This window comes from Elaeis guineensis, chromosome 3, assembly GCF_000442705.2.
Source record: "Elaeis guineensis isolate ETL-2024a chromosome 3, EG11, whole genome shotgun sequence".
In the NCBI taxonomy this organism is placed as follows: Eukaryota; Viridiplantae; Streptophyta; class Magnoliopsida; order Arecales; family Arecaceae; genus Elaeis; species Elaeis guineensis.
The window spans coordinates 110,331,722-110,349,614 of record NC_025995.2 but is presented as its reverse complement, the minus strand read 5'-3'; the positions used below and the strand labels follow the sequence as shown (position 1 = coordinate 110,349,614).

Sequence of the window (17,893 nt, the reverse complement as noted above, 5' to 3'; positions counted from 1 at the left end):
GGAGCCATGCATCATGATCTGATACAACTCCAATGTAATTTAGCACTAGTCTGGACTCTGAATGACCGGATGTAATATGGTTACTATTTAAAATGCTTCCAGACCATATGGTCTTCAGCTGGTTCACTTCATCTAGAGAGAAAAAATGGGCGTCACATTTGTACAAAGTGATTTTTGAGGTAGTTCTTTCAGGTGTCGGGCAGAGACTTATTTTCTGTATATTATATTGAAGACTCTATTCCAGAGTGAGCCTTTTTTTTTTTGGTGCAACCAGAGTGAGTTTTTTTGGGTAAAAGAGAGGAGCAACAGCTTCATTAAAGACAGAGAAAGTATAGAGGCAGAAGATGTAACAACGTACACAAGAACCGATACAACCCTTCAGACTAGTAAACTTACAAAACCTGCAGCAAAATGATAAGGAGGAATGACTTTGAACAGATGAGGGTGTTAAAAGCTTCATCAAAGACAGAGAGTATAGAGGCAGAAGATGTAACAATGTACAGAAGAACCGATACAACCTCTGGGACTAGTAAACTTACAAAACCTGCAACAAAATGATTAGGAGGAATGACTTGAACAGATGAGGGTATTAAAAGGAAACATGTATATGGCAAGACATAGAAAATGACATTTTTACCGAAGGCAACTGAAAACCGTATCATAACCATAGTCCTAATGAAGTCATCCCACGTCAGGGATGGATGACGGACAATCATAGTGAGTTTAATGTTGTATACAGTCTGATGTAATGTACGATGCATGGACCTTAATACCGGCAACTTCGCCGCCGATTCTGTAAAAAATAAATAAATAAAAAAGGAGAAATTAATTTGTCCATCCCGGAGAACGAAGATATTATAAGCGGCGATTGAGCCGTTTTGAAACCGGCAAAGCGTGAAGCAAAAGCGAAAGAGGTTTCCCGAAACCCAAAACCCCACCCTGGCCTTTCCCGCGCCCACATCCGCAGCGAATGTCAGTCCCCTCCCTCCAATCTCCTCTCCTTCTCTTCCTCCCCTCGTTCCCCTTCCTCCCTCGATCCCCCTCCCTTCTTCCAGAGCCTGCCTTCTTCCACCCTCAAACCCACACCATCCGCCGGCCGTTCTTCTTTCACCTCCGCCACCGGCCTCCAGCCGTTTTTCCGGCCACCGATCAGGAGGTCCTCCAGGCCCTCGCCGGATTGTTGGACGGCCCCGGCGATGAGGCTAGGACTCACTTGCCGGCCGTTCGGTCCTGTGAGGGTGGCCTCGCCCGCCTCACCCTCGTTGGGGCCGTTGACTATGACCAGGCCCTCACCGCCGCCGCTGCTGATGGCGGCGATGCCGCCGACGAGCACCTCTCTTCTGGCACCTCCATTATGGTCGTCGAGACGGTGTTCCCTGATGGCTCGGACGAGCACAGCACGGTCTCCACCAGGCTGGTTAGTTTGATTACGCAATTGATTTTGATCTAGTTTTGTGATTATAACCTCATATTTTGTTTTCAGAATTTCTTGGTATAATTACCGTAGAAAAATTCTTGAAAATTATAAGTTGGCTGGATTTTGTTCCGCAATCATTTTATTTATTCAAGAAAGATTTAATTTTCTTTAAGAAGTTTGCTGCGTCGATAGTTTTTGCCTGCCAAGAAGGTGAAAGAAAAGGCCAAGAAGTTGAGTAGTAGTCTCACTGCAGATATCCTATCCAGCAGTCCGACTGTTTCCATGAATATACTTGCTTTGACATTTAGACAAGTTGTCTTGCAACGGTTGTGGAGTTTCCAACTCTCATTGTTCTGTCCGGGAACTGAGAGGAATATGAAGGATCTTGCCAGCCCTCGTGAGGCCATAACTAGCTTGCATAATTTTACTCTGTGTTTTACCTTTTGGTTTAGTAATTTCAGTTGACTTGCTCATCCTGTATGGTAGGATACAGCAGACATTACTATGAGTCCATCAGATGAAAGGTTTCTTTCAGCTCTTGCTGACGCCATTTCTTCTTGCACTCTTGAGGACACTGAACGCAATTACCTTGGAAATGTGGGTGTTTTGGCTTCAAAAAATATATTTGGTTGGCTTCAGAAGCCCCATAAGAACTGCTCAATTGATTCATCAATTTGTATATATAGAATTTCTGAAGGTCACATAGTGAGAAGTGCAAGGAAACACGGACAAATTTAATCTGGCAAAGGGCTGAAGCATCGTTGGTGGGCACCACCTAGTTATTCGAGGTTGGATAAACACGGAGATCATGAATTCAGTGCTTGGACAAACGAGTCCATTCCTGCTTACATGCTGCAAATTGATGCTTATAAATTTAAGGATGCAAAGCTTGAAGGATGGCTGAAATTAGCTGATAATAGGTGGGAAGTCCTTTTAACCCACTTCCAAATGGTATATTTGTTCTTTCCTTGCACTCTTAACCTTCTTATTAGATTTTTTAGCATTCTATAGCTGGTCATTCTAGATAGTTTGTAACTGACATGTGCACTCCATGTGACTTGTTCAATCGCATGATGGTGAAATCCCGACCTTAAGGATTACTTATAAATGCTGAAAGCAACGAAATCCAGTCCATCCTTTCTTAAAACATCAGGTGCCATTTCCTAAACAATGCATCACTAATTGAACATAGTTCTGGTGCTTAAACTAAATGCAAGCAATCAAAATGTTCAGGAGAAGGAACTAATTGTAATAGTAGCGACAATGTGTGGAGCTTCCTGTGCACCTTGATCCCACTTTGGCATCATCTCTGTATGCTAAAGCCTAAATCAGATCTTGTAAATGTTTCTTTATTTTTTCTTGCTTCCCATTACACTTGCATCATACATGCTGCTTGTTGGTAAATGCTCAGTCAGTCTCATCAACTGTTCCGTCTCCATTTTCTTTAAGATATTTTTCTTGTAATTGTCTTAACAAGTCCGATCAAGTCTTCAGGAAAGAGTTGGAGATCAATGATTAGTCTATCACTTATTGTGCTTATAGTGGCTGAGGTTCAACTATGTGCATTGTCCATAGTTGTCAGATAGCCTAAGTGATTAGGCAGTTGCCTGATTGACAGAATTTGTGCAAAATTTGTAAATTCATTTACACCTCCAAATATTTCAACTGTTGATTAAAACTTGCATTATTCTCGATAAATTATCCATATTACATGACTCAAAGATGCATTGTTAACAGTTAATGCATGAGTTCTATTTGAAGTATAATACATTGGTAGATGTTATTTATAATAAACTTAAAGATCCAAACATGATAAATTCTTAAGTTGAGCAGCATATGATGCTTAGACAAAATCTAGTTACTGAATAAAGAATTAAAGTTTTAAGGAAGAATCCTTAGGTAGAGGAAAAACAACTCAACTAAATCAGCCAATGAATTAGAAGGAAAATAAAATAAAACAATCTGAGGTAAAAGATAAAAATGGAACAATTATAACAATTCAATGACTTTGGTAACATTACCTGGGATCTGAAATAGCAACAACAACTGCATCAAGTATCAACTACTGATTATGAGCATTACTTCCTAATTTCTTTTGAATTGAGGAAAGTAAGTCTCTCATAGCAATGGAGAAAGGAAAAAACTAAAGTCTCCTGTTTTGGAGCTTTGGACAAATCCCTTAGGGGTTTAACAGCATCATGAACAAGGAGGGGAAAAAGGTCATGAACAAGGAGGGGAAAAAGGAAGTGAGATGGAGAAATGAAGGAGACAGAGTGAGAGAGGAGAGAGGGAGAGGAGACATTTACTGTTGAGAGGAGAGAGAGATGGAGTGGTCATTGTTGACCGCAAACCACCATGCGAGCTTGCCAGCCGCTATATGATCCTGCTGGCCACCATCAAGGGTGGATGAGAGCAAAGATGGATTGAATTTGGTGAGGAATGCATAGAAGTCCACTGTGCCTTAGTGGTTTTTTTTTTTTTTAATTAATATTTTAAAGATTGAATCAGCCCTATTCTTTCATCTTGTCTCTTTATGTGTTTAATAATGTTTCCCTTGTTTGGTTGATCAGACCCAATCTTAAGTCAATTGGAGTCAAATTTCGCTTGGGTGACTACCTAGCGAAATAGGGTGGCCCAAGCAATGCTGATTTGTAGGCCGATGCTCCGAATATTAGGTGACCACCCACTTGGTGGACCATTTAGGTTGCCTAGGTGCTTTGAGCCTAGTTAGGTGTCCAGGTAGGTGCCCATGATAATTGTTTCTTGAACTTTAGAACCTCATTGTGGATACATGGTATTGGCCTAAGATATGCAACTAGCAACCTAAGAAACATTTGGAAAGTCTTTTTGTTTACATTTTGAAAATTTCCTCTTTCTTTCAAATGGGAATTAGAAATATAGATCATTCATATATAAAAAATATGTTTATTTTGACAAAGTACTTTTGCAACAATATATGCCTAATGAAAGAGGGGTGGAATTTCTAGGAAGTGAGTTGAAATCAAGATCTCAAAGTGGATGTGATACCCTGAGTAGGAGGTTCATACACTAAGAGTAAACTAAATTGTGTTCCTTTTAGACTGAGGATTGCATTTTTTGTATCTCGAATATCCTTCATAAGTCAGCCCATATCATCCCAAAAGATAGGTGCCAAATCATTCTTCATTTCTAGATTTCTTCTAATAGAACCAACAATTATAATATAACTATGCACGCTAAGTGCATATCTCTAGTTAGCTATATTTTCAACAATTCCATAATGAACAACTTTCACACTCATTTTCCCCTTATAAGTAGTTTGAGGCCACTTATTGCTGTCCACCACTCTCAAATCCATATAAAGGAGCTTAATGCAAAACCACCCTTCCCCCACCCCCAACCAAAATATAGAGCTTGGTTTCAGAAAGCTTTTGCAATCTCAGGTCCTTGCATATTAGTTTCAAACTTCCAATTGATGGGTGACTTAGTTACACAAGCCTCAACATGTCTCCATACGCTTGCTTGCTCCTCCATTACTTATGTTGACTCAGTTGTTCTATCCTCTACGTCTCAACAACTTTTATAAAATCATTGGAGTCATCAATCACCACTTGTATAGTTTCTCTCTCTCTTTGTCTCTCACACACTCTCTCTCTCTTCACTCTCTCTCTTCCCCTCCCCCACTTCACTTATAGTTGTGTTCTTCAAGTTCAGGATGCGGCCTTAAGTTTGTGTTGAAACACCCCAAACTTGTAGAAGACAACTTTTCCATCAATTTGCTAAAAAAATTGATGATGCTTATCCTTCTCAACCATTAAACTACTATTAAACACAGGGTAACATTGTAGAGCCCCCATCAGTTTGTAAATTTGTAAATCTTGTTTTACTTGACTTATCAAGATAAGGGTTTATGATCTGAGGATGGGTGAACTATCCTTGTGCCTTTACTGAGGATGGGCCTTGGTGCAATGATCCATTGTGATATAAGTGTCATGGGTTTGAAAACACGAAAATAGCCTCTCTACATGTAGGGTTGGGGCTGTGTTACTTTAACCCTCCCCAGACCTTGTAGTGTTGAGAGCCTCATGCATTGGGATGCCCTTTTTAATCCTTGTGCTTTCCTTGGATGCCATGTTGATTATGGAGTCAAGTTTATGGATCTTGCTGCAAATACATGGATGGGGCTAAAAATGTGGAACCGTTTCAATGTGAACCGACTGCTATTGGTATTCTATTCTTGTTGAACTATCAATCATGAAGCTTTGTCGCATATGTCCTGCATTATTAAGGTTTAGTTTAGCATCACTTCCATCACTTCTTCTAAAAATGTGGAACTATTTCTATGTGAACCGATTGCTTTTGGTCTTCTATTCTAAAGCAGCTTCTTCTTCTTCTGATTTGTGTTTTTGAAAGTGAAAACTGAAAGCTTGCAGTGATGGGGTGTAAATGTATGAATCCATGTCTTTGATGTCCAAAATTTCTATTTTTTGGTTTCTACAATTTCTAGAAACTAGTGAGAAAGGGTTATCAATTTGTGTTTTTTTGAAAGTGAAAACTTTCTTCTTCTTCTTCTTCTTCTTCTTCTTTGGATTCATGTTTTTGAAAGTGAACCAAAAACTTGCCGTGATGGGGTCTAAAAGTGTGAATCCATGTCTTTGATGTCGAAAATTTTCTACTTTTTGGTTTCCACAATTTCTAGAAACTAGTGAGAAAGGGTTATCAAAAACTGAAAATGAAAAGTGTTATTAAACGCCATTTCTGTCTTGATTCATGTTTTTGAAAGTGAAAGTTGAAAACTTGCAGTGATGGGATCTAAATGTATGAATCCATGACTTTGATGTCCCAAATTTTCTTTTTTGCCCTTTAAAACTACCCAAATAAATTAATGATGTCATCATCGCACCTGAACTAAGCTCTTGTTGCCCTCATTGTCCTTGCACTTAACATAGCCACGTTCACTAGACCAACCACTGAGATTATATTGAGAATACTGGAAATGCATACGTTATCCCTTGACATCTATTTATGTTTATTTGCTAGTTACCTCTAAGGGCCTGTTTGGATATTTGGGCCCAAAATCTCATGGGATTCGTGGGTCGGGCTGTTGAGGTTCCGACTTAAGGATCTAGTTACGAGTCTGTGAACGGAAAAGTCTTCCTCTATCCGCGTAGACTTTTTCCTATTTGTGTTCTTCCCTCTGAGAAAAATCTATGGTTGTTGGTGAATTGTAACGGGGCTCATTTAAAGGGAGCACCCACCTCAAAGAAACAAGAATTTGTTTGATAATCTCCTCCCTCCATTGATACGATAGTACTGCCTTATAATAAAAGGCTACAAAGATCTTAAAAGGAAATAGAAATAAAATTAGAAATCTTGACTAACAAGAAGCTTAACAAATAGCAAAATTATTATTAGAAAATCTTGACTATTTAACCAGTTATTTTTTCAAATATTAGAATTATTATTAGAAATCTTGACTATTCAGCCAGCTGTTTTCCTTGATCAAGCCTTTGTCTCTGTCCGAAAATCATTCAGCCAGCTGCTCCATCGATCCAGCCTCTGTCTTTGCCTGAGTCTTGCGCCTTCCATAAACTTTCCCCATAAATAAGTCCCTAACATCACTCCCTGCCTGGGCAAAGAGCTTGTTCTTAAGCTCAAAGTCTGGATAAGCACTTCGGATATCCATGATGGGCTCCCATGTAGCTTCAGTACTTAGCAGGCAGCACCGTTGCACCAAGACCTCCCACGAGCCCCTATTGAGATGAGCACGGATAATGGTTTGAGGTATAGGAACTATCTTGCCATCAACCAAGGGAGGTAGTGTAGGTTCAGTCTCTGGAGGTGCACCTTTGTATTCCTTTAGCAGTGACACATGGAATACATCATGTATTTTGACATGGGAAGGCAATGCCAATTGATAAGAAACCAATCCAATCTCACGGACAATCTTGAAGGGGCCATAAAACTTGGGTAATAATTTAGAATAACGCCGCCTATCACTATGATTTGCTAATAGGGGTGGAGGCGTAACCACACAAACTGTCCAACCTGAAATGGCACATCACGATGGCCCTTGTCATAATATTGTTTTATGTGTTCTTGCGCTTGTAGCAGGCGAGATCGAATTTCATTCAAGACTTGATCCCTTTCCTCCAATGCTCTATCCATGGCATCGACTTTGGATGATCGGCCACATAAGAGAAAAGGCGAGGGGGGGCCCGACCATACACCACCTAAAATGGAGAGGTCTTCAATGAAGTGTGGAAGGAGGTGTTATAGCAATATTCCGCCCACGCAATCCAAGTGGTCCATATCTTCGGTTTGTCTCCCATGAAATATCGAAGGTACATCTCGATAGTTCTGTTAACCACCTCGGTCTGGTTATCTGTTTGAGGGTGGTATGCTGAAGAAAATGCCAAAGTAGTGCCTGATAATCTGAATAGTTTCTGCCAAAAGTTACTAGTAAAAACAGCATCTCAATCACACCAATCGATTCAGGCAACCCATGCAACCTGAAAACATGCTCAAAGAATGCATGAGCCACTGTAATAGCAGTGTAAGGATGGGCCAATGGTATAAAATGGGCAAATTTAGTGAATCTGTCTACCACCACGAATAAGATAGATTTGCCGCAGGATTTTGGAAGTCCATCTATGAAGTCCATTGAAATGTCTGCCCAGATCTGTGTCGGTACCTCCACAGGTTGCAAGAGTCTGGCGAGGTGTAAGTGTTCAGCCTTGGTGCCCTGGCAAGTAGTGCAAGCAGCAATGTACTCTTTTATGGTGGTCTTCATGCCCTTCCAGAAAAAATCAGCTCTAATGCATTGAAAGGTCTTTTGGACCCCTTGATGGGTTCCATCATGAAAGCCTGCAACAATTGTTTGAATTAGTAGTGAAGTGGGTATTATAAATACATGATTTTTATAAAGAATCAAACCATCTCGGGTAGTCCACTGCTCCTCTGATTTCCCATTTTCAATTCTGGCCCGTAGCTCCTTCAAAGCATCAGAGCTTCCAATTTCAGCCCTTATCGCGTCGAAAAATCCTACTACTGGTAGGGACATAGCAAGCAACAGTCCCTCATTTTCATCTGGCCTTGATAGAGCATCAACAGTTTTATTGAGCTGACCGGCTTAATACTTCACTCTGAAATCGAACCCAAGCAACTTGCTTATCTAGTGTTGTTGGGGAGATGTTGTCAAGCATTGATCCAATAAATATTTGAGACTAAAATGATCGTCTTGATCAAAAATGCACGCCTCCAAAGATAAGGCCTCCAGTGTTAGACCGCTTTGGCAAGGCCAATTACTTCACGCTCGTATGCAGGCAACTTGAAATGGCGATCTGCTAATTTTCTGCTAAAGAACGCTATGGGGTGGCCATGTTGCTAAATAACTGCTCCAATCCTCCCTCCTGAAGCAGCACACTCAACCACAAATTTGCTAAAAAATTAGGTAGCTGTAGGACCGGAGCTGCTGATAGGGCCTCCTTTAATTGTTGAAATGATGTTGCTGCCTCTGCACTACAATTGAAAGAATTTCTTTTAAGTGGTCTTGTCAATGGGGCAGCCATCAAGCCGTAGTCTTTGATAAATTTGCGGTAGTACCTCGCAAGCCCCAAGAAATGCAAGGATTTTGTTGATTTTGGTTCAGGCCAATCTCTTACAGTTTGAATTTTCTGTTCATCTGCTGAAACTCCCCTATCGGTGATTATGTGCCCTAAATAGGCCACCTGTTGCTCTACAAGAGAACACTTAGATTGTTTCAAAAAGAGGTGGTGAGCATGAAGTAATTGAAAAACCTTCCTGATATGTCTCATGTGGTCAGTCCAAGTCTTGCTATAGATCAAAATATCATCAAAAAAGATTAGGATGAACTTACGTAGATACTCCCTGAAAACTTCATTCATGAGTGCCTGAAAAGAGGATGGGGTGTTTGTAAGCCCGAAGGGCATCACCAAGAACTCAAAATGCGCGTGGTGTGTTCTGAAGGCGGTTTTTTCGACATCTGAGGGGTCCATGCAAACCTGATGATAACCTGAGCGGAGGTCTAGCTTGGTGAAGAACTTGGCACCATGTAGCTCATCCAATAACTTGTCAACCATCGAAATAGGGAATTTATCTTTGACAGTTTTGGCATTCAATTCCCGATAGTCGATACAAAATCTCTATAAACCATCTTGCTTTTGAACAAGCAACACTGGGGACGAAAAGGGGGAGCGACTCGATCTAATAATTCCCTGCTGCAACATGTCCTCGCACTGCTTTTCAATCTCATCCTCTTGCAAATGACGGTACCGATAAGGCCTCACCACCATTGGTCCTGAATCTGGCACCAAATTAATTCTATGATCATACTTGCGGATTGGAGGTAGGCCTGTTGGTTGCTGAAACAAGTCAAAAAATTTAGTCAGTAATTCATTTAATTGGGTAGGTCCATTTTTGTCTCCAGTGGCCATGTGGAGCCGTAGCTATGCATTGGTTCCATGGGGTTGCTGCCCATGCAACGTAACCTTCTTCCCCTCCACATCAAAATTCATGGTGAGGGACCCAAAGTCCCAAACAATTGGATCTAATGTCCATAACCACTTTACCCCCAGTACCACATCAAACCCTGCTAAAGGAATTACAAATAGGTCAGTGGTAAATGAATCCGAATTGACATATAGGGTTACCGATTCACAAATCCCCAAGCTGAAAATTTTCTCTCCGTTGGCCACTGATACTTGCAAGCCCCCGTGCGTTGTTGGATAGGGAGACTAAGCCGGATTGTTGCTGCTTTACTCACAAAATTTTGAGTACTATCCGAATCCACCAAAACGAGCCGTGTATTCCCCCACCCTAGCTTGTACTTGCATGGTTTGAGAAGAGAGTAGACCGGTGATTGCGTTGAGGGATATTTTTGGTTCTCCCAATGCTGTTTCTTCCCCATTCTTTAGGGGTTCTGTCCAATCCTCTACCTCGAGCCAGAAGAGTTGTTTGCACTGGTGCCCGAACGTATATTGCTCATCACAATTATAACAGAGCCCCTTGGCTCTTCTTTCTGCCATTTTCCCTTTGCTCAATCTTTGGAATGTTGGCCCAGTCATGTTGTTTGAGCTCCCAATCGTTGCTGCAGTGGTAGCTCCTTCCTTCCCTATTTTAACCGAGGCTAGACCTGTAGTGGCAGGTTGCTAGGTCGTCCAAGTTGTTGTAGACTTGTGCTGCTCACTCCCTTTGCTTGCTCTAGGTGACGCGATCTGCTGCCTTCTTTCAAACATCCACGCCAAGCTCATAGCAGTTACTAGATTAGGTGGATTTTGCAGCTCCACATGCACTCTGAGGGTCTCTATTAACCCGACGATGAAGAGATCAACTTGCTGGTCGGGGCAGACTGATGTGGCTCGTGCCAATAAGGCTTGAAATTGCCGCTGGTAATCATCTATCGAGCCCGTTTGTTTAAGGTTAACCAACTCCCCCAATATGTTACTTTGGAGGGGTGAACCAAATCGAAGGTGACAATAGTTCTTGAAGGTATCCCATGGTAAATCCGATTCCTCCTGCTCAAGTTTATAAAACCACAATTGCACATCATCCATCATATGGTATGCAGCTAACCTTACCTTGTCAGCCTCCGAAGTGCGTTGATTCTGAAAAAATTAGATGCAACGATTGAGCCACCCTAGGGGCTCTTTCGTTCCATCATGGGTTGAAAAGTCGAGCTTGGTATAACGCGGCACCATCCCTATGCCTTGACGACCCTTTGTCCTTTTCTTCCAAGCGGGTAGAAAAATTTTGATGGCCGACACTTCCCGAGCCCCATTGCCACTCATGAGGCTGCCCAACACTAGGTCCTTTTTCGAGAGCCGCTATTTGTCTGGAGATCCCCTCGAACATTGCCTGCATTTCCTTCTAATCTTGGGCATATTGTGTAAAGCGTTCTTCCGAGACTTGTAGCCTGGCTTCTGTCCATTGACTGAATTCGTCCAGGTTTTCCTCCAAGTGAGATTGATCACCCATAACTCCTTGCTCTGATACCAAGTTGTTGAGGTTCCGACTCAAGGATCTAGTTACGGGTCTGTGAATAGGAAAGTCTTCCTCTAGCCGCGTAGACTTTCCCATGTTTGTGTTCTTCCCTCTGTGGGAAGAACCTATGGTTGCTGGTGAATTATAATGGGGCTCGTTTAGAGGGAGCACCCACCTCAAAGAAACAAGAATTTGTTGGATAATCTCCTCCCTCCATTGATACGATAGTACTGCCTTATAATAAAAGGCTACAAAGGTCTTAAGAGGAAATAGAAATAAAATTAGAAATCTTGACTAAGAAGAAGCCTAACAAATAGCAGAATTATGATTAGAAAATCTTGACTATTCAGCCAGCTGTTTTTCCAAATAGCAGAATTATTATTAGAAATCTTGACTATTCAGCCAACTGTTTTCCCAAATAGCAGAATTATTATTAGAAATCTTGACTATTCAGGCAGTTGTTTCCTTGATCAAGCCTTTGTCTCTGCTCGAAAATCATTCAGCCAGCTGCTCCATCGATCCAACTTCTATCCTTGCCCGAGTCTTGCGCCTTCTATAAACTTTCCCCACAAATGAGTCCCTAACATGGGCCAGCACAACTAAAAAAAAATTAGCCTGAGCTAAGGTCTTTTTTCCTCTCTGCGGGATTTAGGCTGGCCCACTTCTGGATATTTGTGAATACAAGCCTAGCTTAGGCTAATTTTTTCTAGTTGTGCTGGCCCAACCCATGAATCCCATGAGATTTTGTGCTTAGACATCCAAACAGGCCCTAAGTGGTGCTTCGAGTCTGGATTGCTAGATATAGGGGTTCCTTACCATCCTAGTTCTCATTTACTCATCAATGAATAAGTATTCTAAAGCCAATGAACCAAATTGTATATGCTAAGAATATATCGAATTCTCTTAACTTTTGTCACTCTAGTTGGTTTCTCATAGACCTTTTAATTTACTTGAGCACCATAATGCATTCTAGACATCTCCATGTGCACATGCGATGCATTTCTTTAGTTAGAGACACCTCTTCCCATCCCAAAGAAAGCCAAAGATTGATGGCATACATCTTTAGTGGGATTCATTCTTGCTTTCCAAGTGTCCATGCAGTTACTCACCATTCTTTTTCAATTGCATGGTTGTGTTTATGTAAAGTTGACTGATGGAAACTTTTTTTTTCCCCTGAGAATAGAGTGACCAATACATGCAAAAATCCTCACATTCATCTTTCATAAGTAGCACTGTCATTTATTAGGATAACCTTAACCATGAGCATAACCTTAAGCAACAAGCCTTTTCCCATACATACTACATCAACAGTAAATTAGGGCATGGCTTTATAATGTTTATGAAAGTTATACTATATTTTCTGAACTTGACATAAATCATTTGAATTGTTGTATGAAATTACAAGGCTTGATGCGGGTGGGAAAACCAATGAAGGGCTAGCTTGAAGAATTGAATGACAGTGAAAGTTCTTTTAAATCCTTTCTTAGAATTTGTCTTTCATTCATTTGGTCTATCCCTTCTTTTTCCTGACCCTTGAACTCAAATTCGAGCATCAAGAGTCTTTGTTAGATTGTTTTTACCAGACAAACTTTCAGCTATATGACTTTCGGTTGATTCTTGATGAGAAAGTTATTTTATGATCAAATTTTTGTTTGTTAAAATATTTCATCAAAAAAATTGGGAGGTATTTTTTGGAAAATGTCACACAAGATTGTTTTGACTACAAAATAAAATAAAATGCAGGTGGAATTGGCAAATATTCTTGGCATGTATCATGAAGACCGATACACATTACCAGACAAACAGCTTTCATATGGCTTGATTACAAAATCATCTAATGTCTCAAGGAATAAGGCAAGCACATGCTTCTCTTTTGGGTGTATGTTCAGCTTCTTTTATTTTTATGTATTTGGCTAATAAAAATTATGCTATGATTACCTATATTTGAGAATAAATGTGCATCATGAAGTTTATGTGAGCTGATCTTTACACAATGTAAGTTAATGAGACATCATAATATAAATAACTTTAGGCCTAAAAACCATCACATACTATTTGTTGTCTTTACCCTATATGATGGTGTCCAACTGACGTATAAAGTAGTTCATATTTTATGCAATAGCATATCATAACTGTTGATCATACTTGCTGCAGAATTCTGCATGGAAAATGATATTTGTGGCTTTAGCTAGTGGGTTCATTGTTATTTTCGTCAGTGTTCTTGCTCAAGTATTTCGGCCCCACGTTCAGAAATCCATAAAAGCTTTGGAACAGCATACTTCCGTTTCATTATCTGAAACTGATCGTTGCTATCTTCAGTTGCTTGAAGTTGCTGAGGTATGTAGTGCTGTGTGATTGCTGAGTTTATGCACCCATCATCTAGTGTGCATGTGTATGGATTTTGTCCAAAATATAATGGATTTAGTTTTGCTTTTCAAGCAAATTTATTTTCTAAAAGCTGGGTAATTCCATGAGAGTTTAAGTAGCACAGCTTTTGCAGCAGTACGCCTTTTATGTATGTTCTGGTCTACCATGTAGTTACTTATTGTAAAGGTTCATTTCTTGCATTTATGTTCTCCAGTTAGCCAGATTTTTGTTCTGATTCCATATCTTTCGTGGATAGCTAGAGGCTTTGTGCATATCAGTTGTCAGAGATCAAGGATGCACTTGGTTGGCCTGGGGATATAATGTTTGATGCAGCTGTTGGTGCATGGACGGGAAAACTTCCTCATTGCTTGAGGAATAAGAATATCATTTTGCATGCGATTTCTGGTAGCGGAGAAGATGCTACAAATTGTTCTGCTGATGTACAACCTAGTGCAGAATTATCGTCCGGTATATCTTCTTCTGAGACAATTAACTTGGACGCTCAGTCCACTGTACAGGATATTGCTAGTTTTCAGGTATTATATTCTTATATTGCATTTCTTCTTTTCCCATAATATAATTAAAGCAGTGTAACTGTGGTGCAGTTTGAGCTTTAGGCAAAAACTTAGATTGATATAATTAGTCCAATAATATTGCAATATTGGCATCCTTGATAAATCTCTGGTATCAGAATTTAAGTGTGCATTAATGGTTGTATAGCATACAGTTGAAAACTTTGTATTTCCAGCATGTTTAACATTTTGTAGAACCATATATGGCTATTTTCGCCAAGGTTTGCCAATACCAGCCTGTACTACCTCATGCTATTTGTGCCAAACCAATATTTGGTACTAGTACACATACCGAAACTGGTATTACGAACCTTGATTTAAGCCAGTTTGGTAGACTTATTCATGACTTGAAACTCTGAATATCAAACCTATCCAATGATTATTAATGAGAACTGTATGCAGACTTTCAGATCTATCATATGATTATTGGTGAAAACTGTATGCAAACAATTTTTTTATTTCTTGACTTACATTGTCTCTCTTTTAAAGTCTTAAGGTTCTCTTTTATTCCCCCTGTACAAGTCAATAGCATCAGTATACTTAGAGAAAGCAGAAGCAACCGCACCAATATTCAAACCTTTGAATTACATTAGCCATGACATCAATCAATTCATTTCATGTTACGTACATGAAAAGTAATGGCATTTTTGCTATCCTTATTCATTACTGAGGTGATTGAATATCTTTAGTTTGTTCACTTCTGTCTGCACCGTACGATTTGCTTAAGCTTCCTGACTCGTAACCAGTTTTTATCATCCCGAATATATATCATGCTTTCTATTGAGGATGTCAGAGATTTTGATGCTTTCTGACTTTAGTTGTCGGGAACCTCCACTTATTTTTTGATGTGAATTAAAAAAAAAGGTGTCCTGATGTATGAGGCTCTAATGACTGCAGAGTTTGGGGAGGTTCAGATGGAGCAACCTTACTGTTGCACCAAGCCCGCTGTATAATCGTCATGAGTTTGTCATAAAAATCAATATCACGTTTTAGGGAGCCTCCTCCTTTGTCTTTTCCTTAAAGATCTGCTTTGTAACCTCCTTGTTATGGAGCATCATCACAATGAGAAACTTCATGATCCACAGTCGTGAAAGATAAGTTGAAAAACACTTTCCCTGCACAGATTATAGCTGTATTTTCGGTCCTTAAGATTTCAAACACTTTCCTCCTCTTACCCTTTTCTCAAATATTATTATGTAGTTTTCTACGGTAAACAAGGTTTGGTTGACTATCGGATCTTTATACCATAGCTGTAGTTAGTGTTGTAAAATGTGGTGCATATTGCCGCATGTGTACTTGCATATGGATATTGGTCCCTTGACTGCACGGGCTTTTTTTGCCTATATGCGGTTACCATATGTGGACATGCTATAACTAGATCAAAAAGGCAATCCACTTAGCATTGTGCAGGCACATGTGCAGCTAATATTTGAACCTGCCTAATATTTTGGAGCCACATATGTAAAGCATTCTTATGCGGGCCATGCAGGTGAGGTAGCGTGAAGCTGATTGTCATGTTTGATGCTGGTTTCAGAGGACCTGATACAGATATTAGTAATATGAAAACATTGATTATTTTATAATAATTGCTATTAGGTATGAAGTACTGAGCAATAAATACTATTTGTTAGTTGTTATTGTTATTGATATTTTTATTATCTATCCAAAAAAAATTCTGTCATTATTTCTTATTACTGTATTTAATGTATTAGATTTATTTTTTACAACATTAAAAATTAGTATCAGTCTATTTTGAATTTATCTGAATCTATTTTCTTAGTTTTGGTCTCTACATGCTCCTTCAAGCAAGAAGTGCTCAATATAGTCCAGCCAGTCATGGCTGTTGTTATTAAGATAAATGATTATGTGTGCAAACTGTTTTGCATTTTGTTAAACTTGTTCAATTACATTTCCCTATGCTTTTTCTCATGTTGCTGTGATACATTTCCCTGTGCTTATTTAGGTGGTCTTGTCAGGAGATGGGAAGATGATTGGGTTTCAGCCAATGAGCTGTTTGGCTGTAAACCATGGGGCCTCCAATCCCCTAGCAAAGGTATTGTATGAGGTACGAAATCTTTCGCCTGGTAAGCTCAACCATGAACTAGCATTTTATTCTCCATAAAAAGGTAAGGAACATTTTGTTTTCTTTCACTCTGGGTTTTCCTGGGCAGGACTTTTAGAGTCAACCCTCAGAATTCCTTACCGACATGAGGTTGTTCTGATCAAGTTGCTGATGTCAGTAAATCCGGAATCCTCATTTATATTGGCAAGGCCAACTGAGCAATCATGCTAAGTAAGCCTATCCTCCTTTCTCACAAAGTTTACCTCTGAGTTTAGAAATTGCAATTTCTTCTAATCCATCTCTAATCTAGGTTTCTAACTGCACCTTTATTTGCAGGCAATGTAATTCATATACATTTGGCATCCAACAGCAGGCACCAACCGAAGGAAGTCCTTGTGGTATATAAAATAGGTGGTGCACTGTGTTATTTAAGTTCAAAGGAACAGCTGCATTCAATGATTCACAGGGAGTCAGATGATGGTATCGTGCTCTGGGTTCTTGCAGTTGTAATGAAAGGGACAATAACCTTGTATTGTTCAAATCAGTCATTGGTGATGGATGGTGCAATGGCAGTTGACTCATTTTATGATAATGGCATCATCTCACTATATAGGGCTTCCGACCTTTGTGCCCGCTACGTTTTGCTGGATAGACTATCCAAAAAAATTGAGGTAAGGACCAAATTGGTAAAAGCCATGTTCTGCAGCGGTGCTGCATCTCCAAAGGACAAGCTGACCTATTGTCACGGACTTCGCCTCTTGGACGAGCAAACCCGTGCGGCGCCAGCCAAAATGCACCCAGCAAGATGCACAAAAAAATACAAGAAAAAGGTACGGCAACACGCTCAGATATGGCACTGTAAGAACGGTATTTTCATTAATGAAATCAGAGGAATACAAGCCTATACAACCGCTACTCAGACTACAATTAGGGGCTCAGGAGGCAGGGGAGGCAACAATGGACACCGCAAGAATCCGCAAGGAAACCGGCCCACTGGATTGTTCTCGCCCACCCTCCCAACACTATACAAGCAGGGCATCCATCCAAATCCCACCCCGGGGGTTCCAAATGATCGAGCGGCATTGCATTTTCATGGCTCGCCTTCGGAAGCCCCGACATGATGAAAACACCCCAAAACCCACCCAAAACAAGGAAAAATGGTGTGGCGGCGGTTGTTCATGCCATCTAGTTACAAGGTATGTACAAGATTGTGTCAGAGGCCATTGCCAAACAAAAATGCAAGGAAAAAGGCCCTGACAGACTCCCCCACTTGATCAGATCGACGTCCTCGTTGATGTGCTCCTTCTGTATGCTTCGACCCGATCCTCCTCATGCCGTAGCGAATCCTCCGGTTCCCAGCTGGCTTCTGACTCGGGAAGTCCTCTCCACTTCACCAAGTATTGGATTTCTTCTGCACCACTGGGTAAAACTTGAACTCTATCCATCAGAATGATGTCGACCCGTCTCTCCAAGGAGGTAGAAGTAGGGGTTGGA

At 40.4% G+C, this 17,893-nt stretch overlaps 1 pseudogene; it reads left to right on the top strand.

Moving 5' to 3' along the window:
- Nucleotides 1-886: 886 nt before the first annotated feature.
- LOC105041529 (uncharacterized) lies at nucleotides 887-16,991 on the top strand (annotated as a pseudogene).
- Nucleotides 16,992-17,893: the final 902 nt, after the last annotated feature.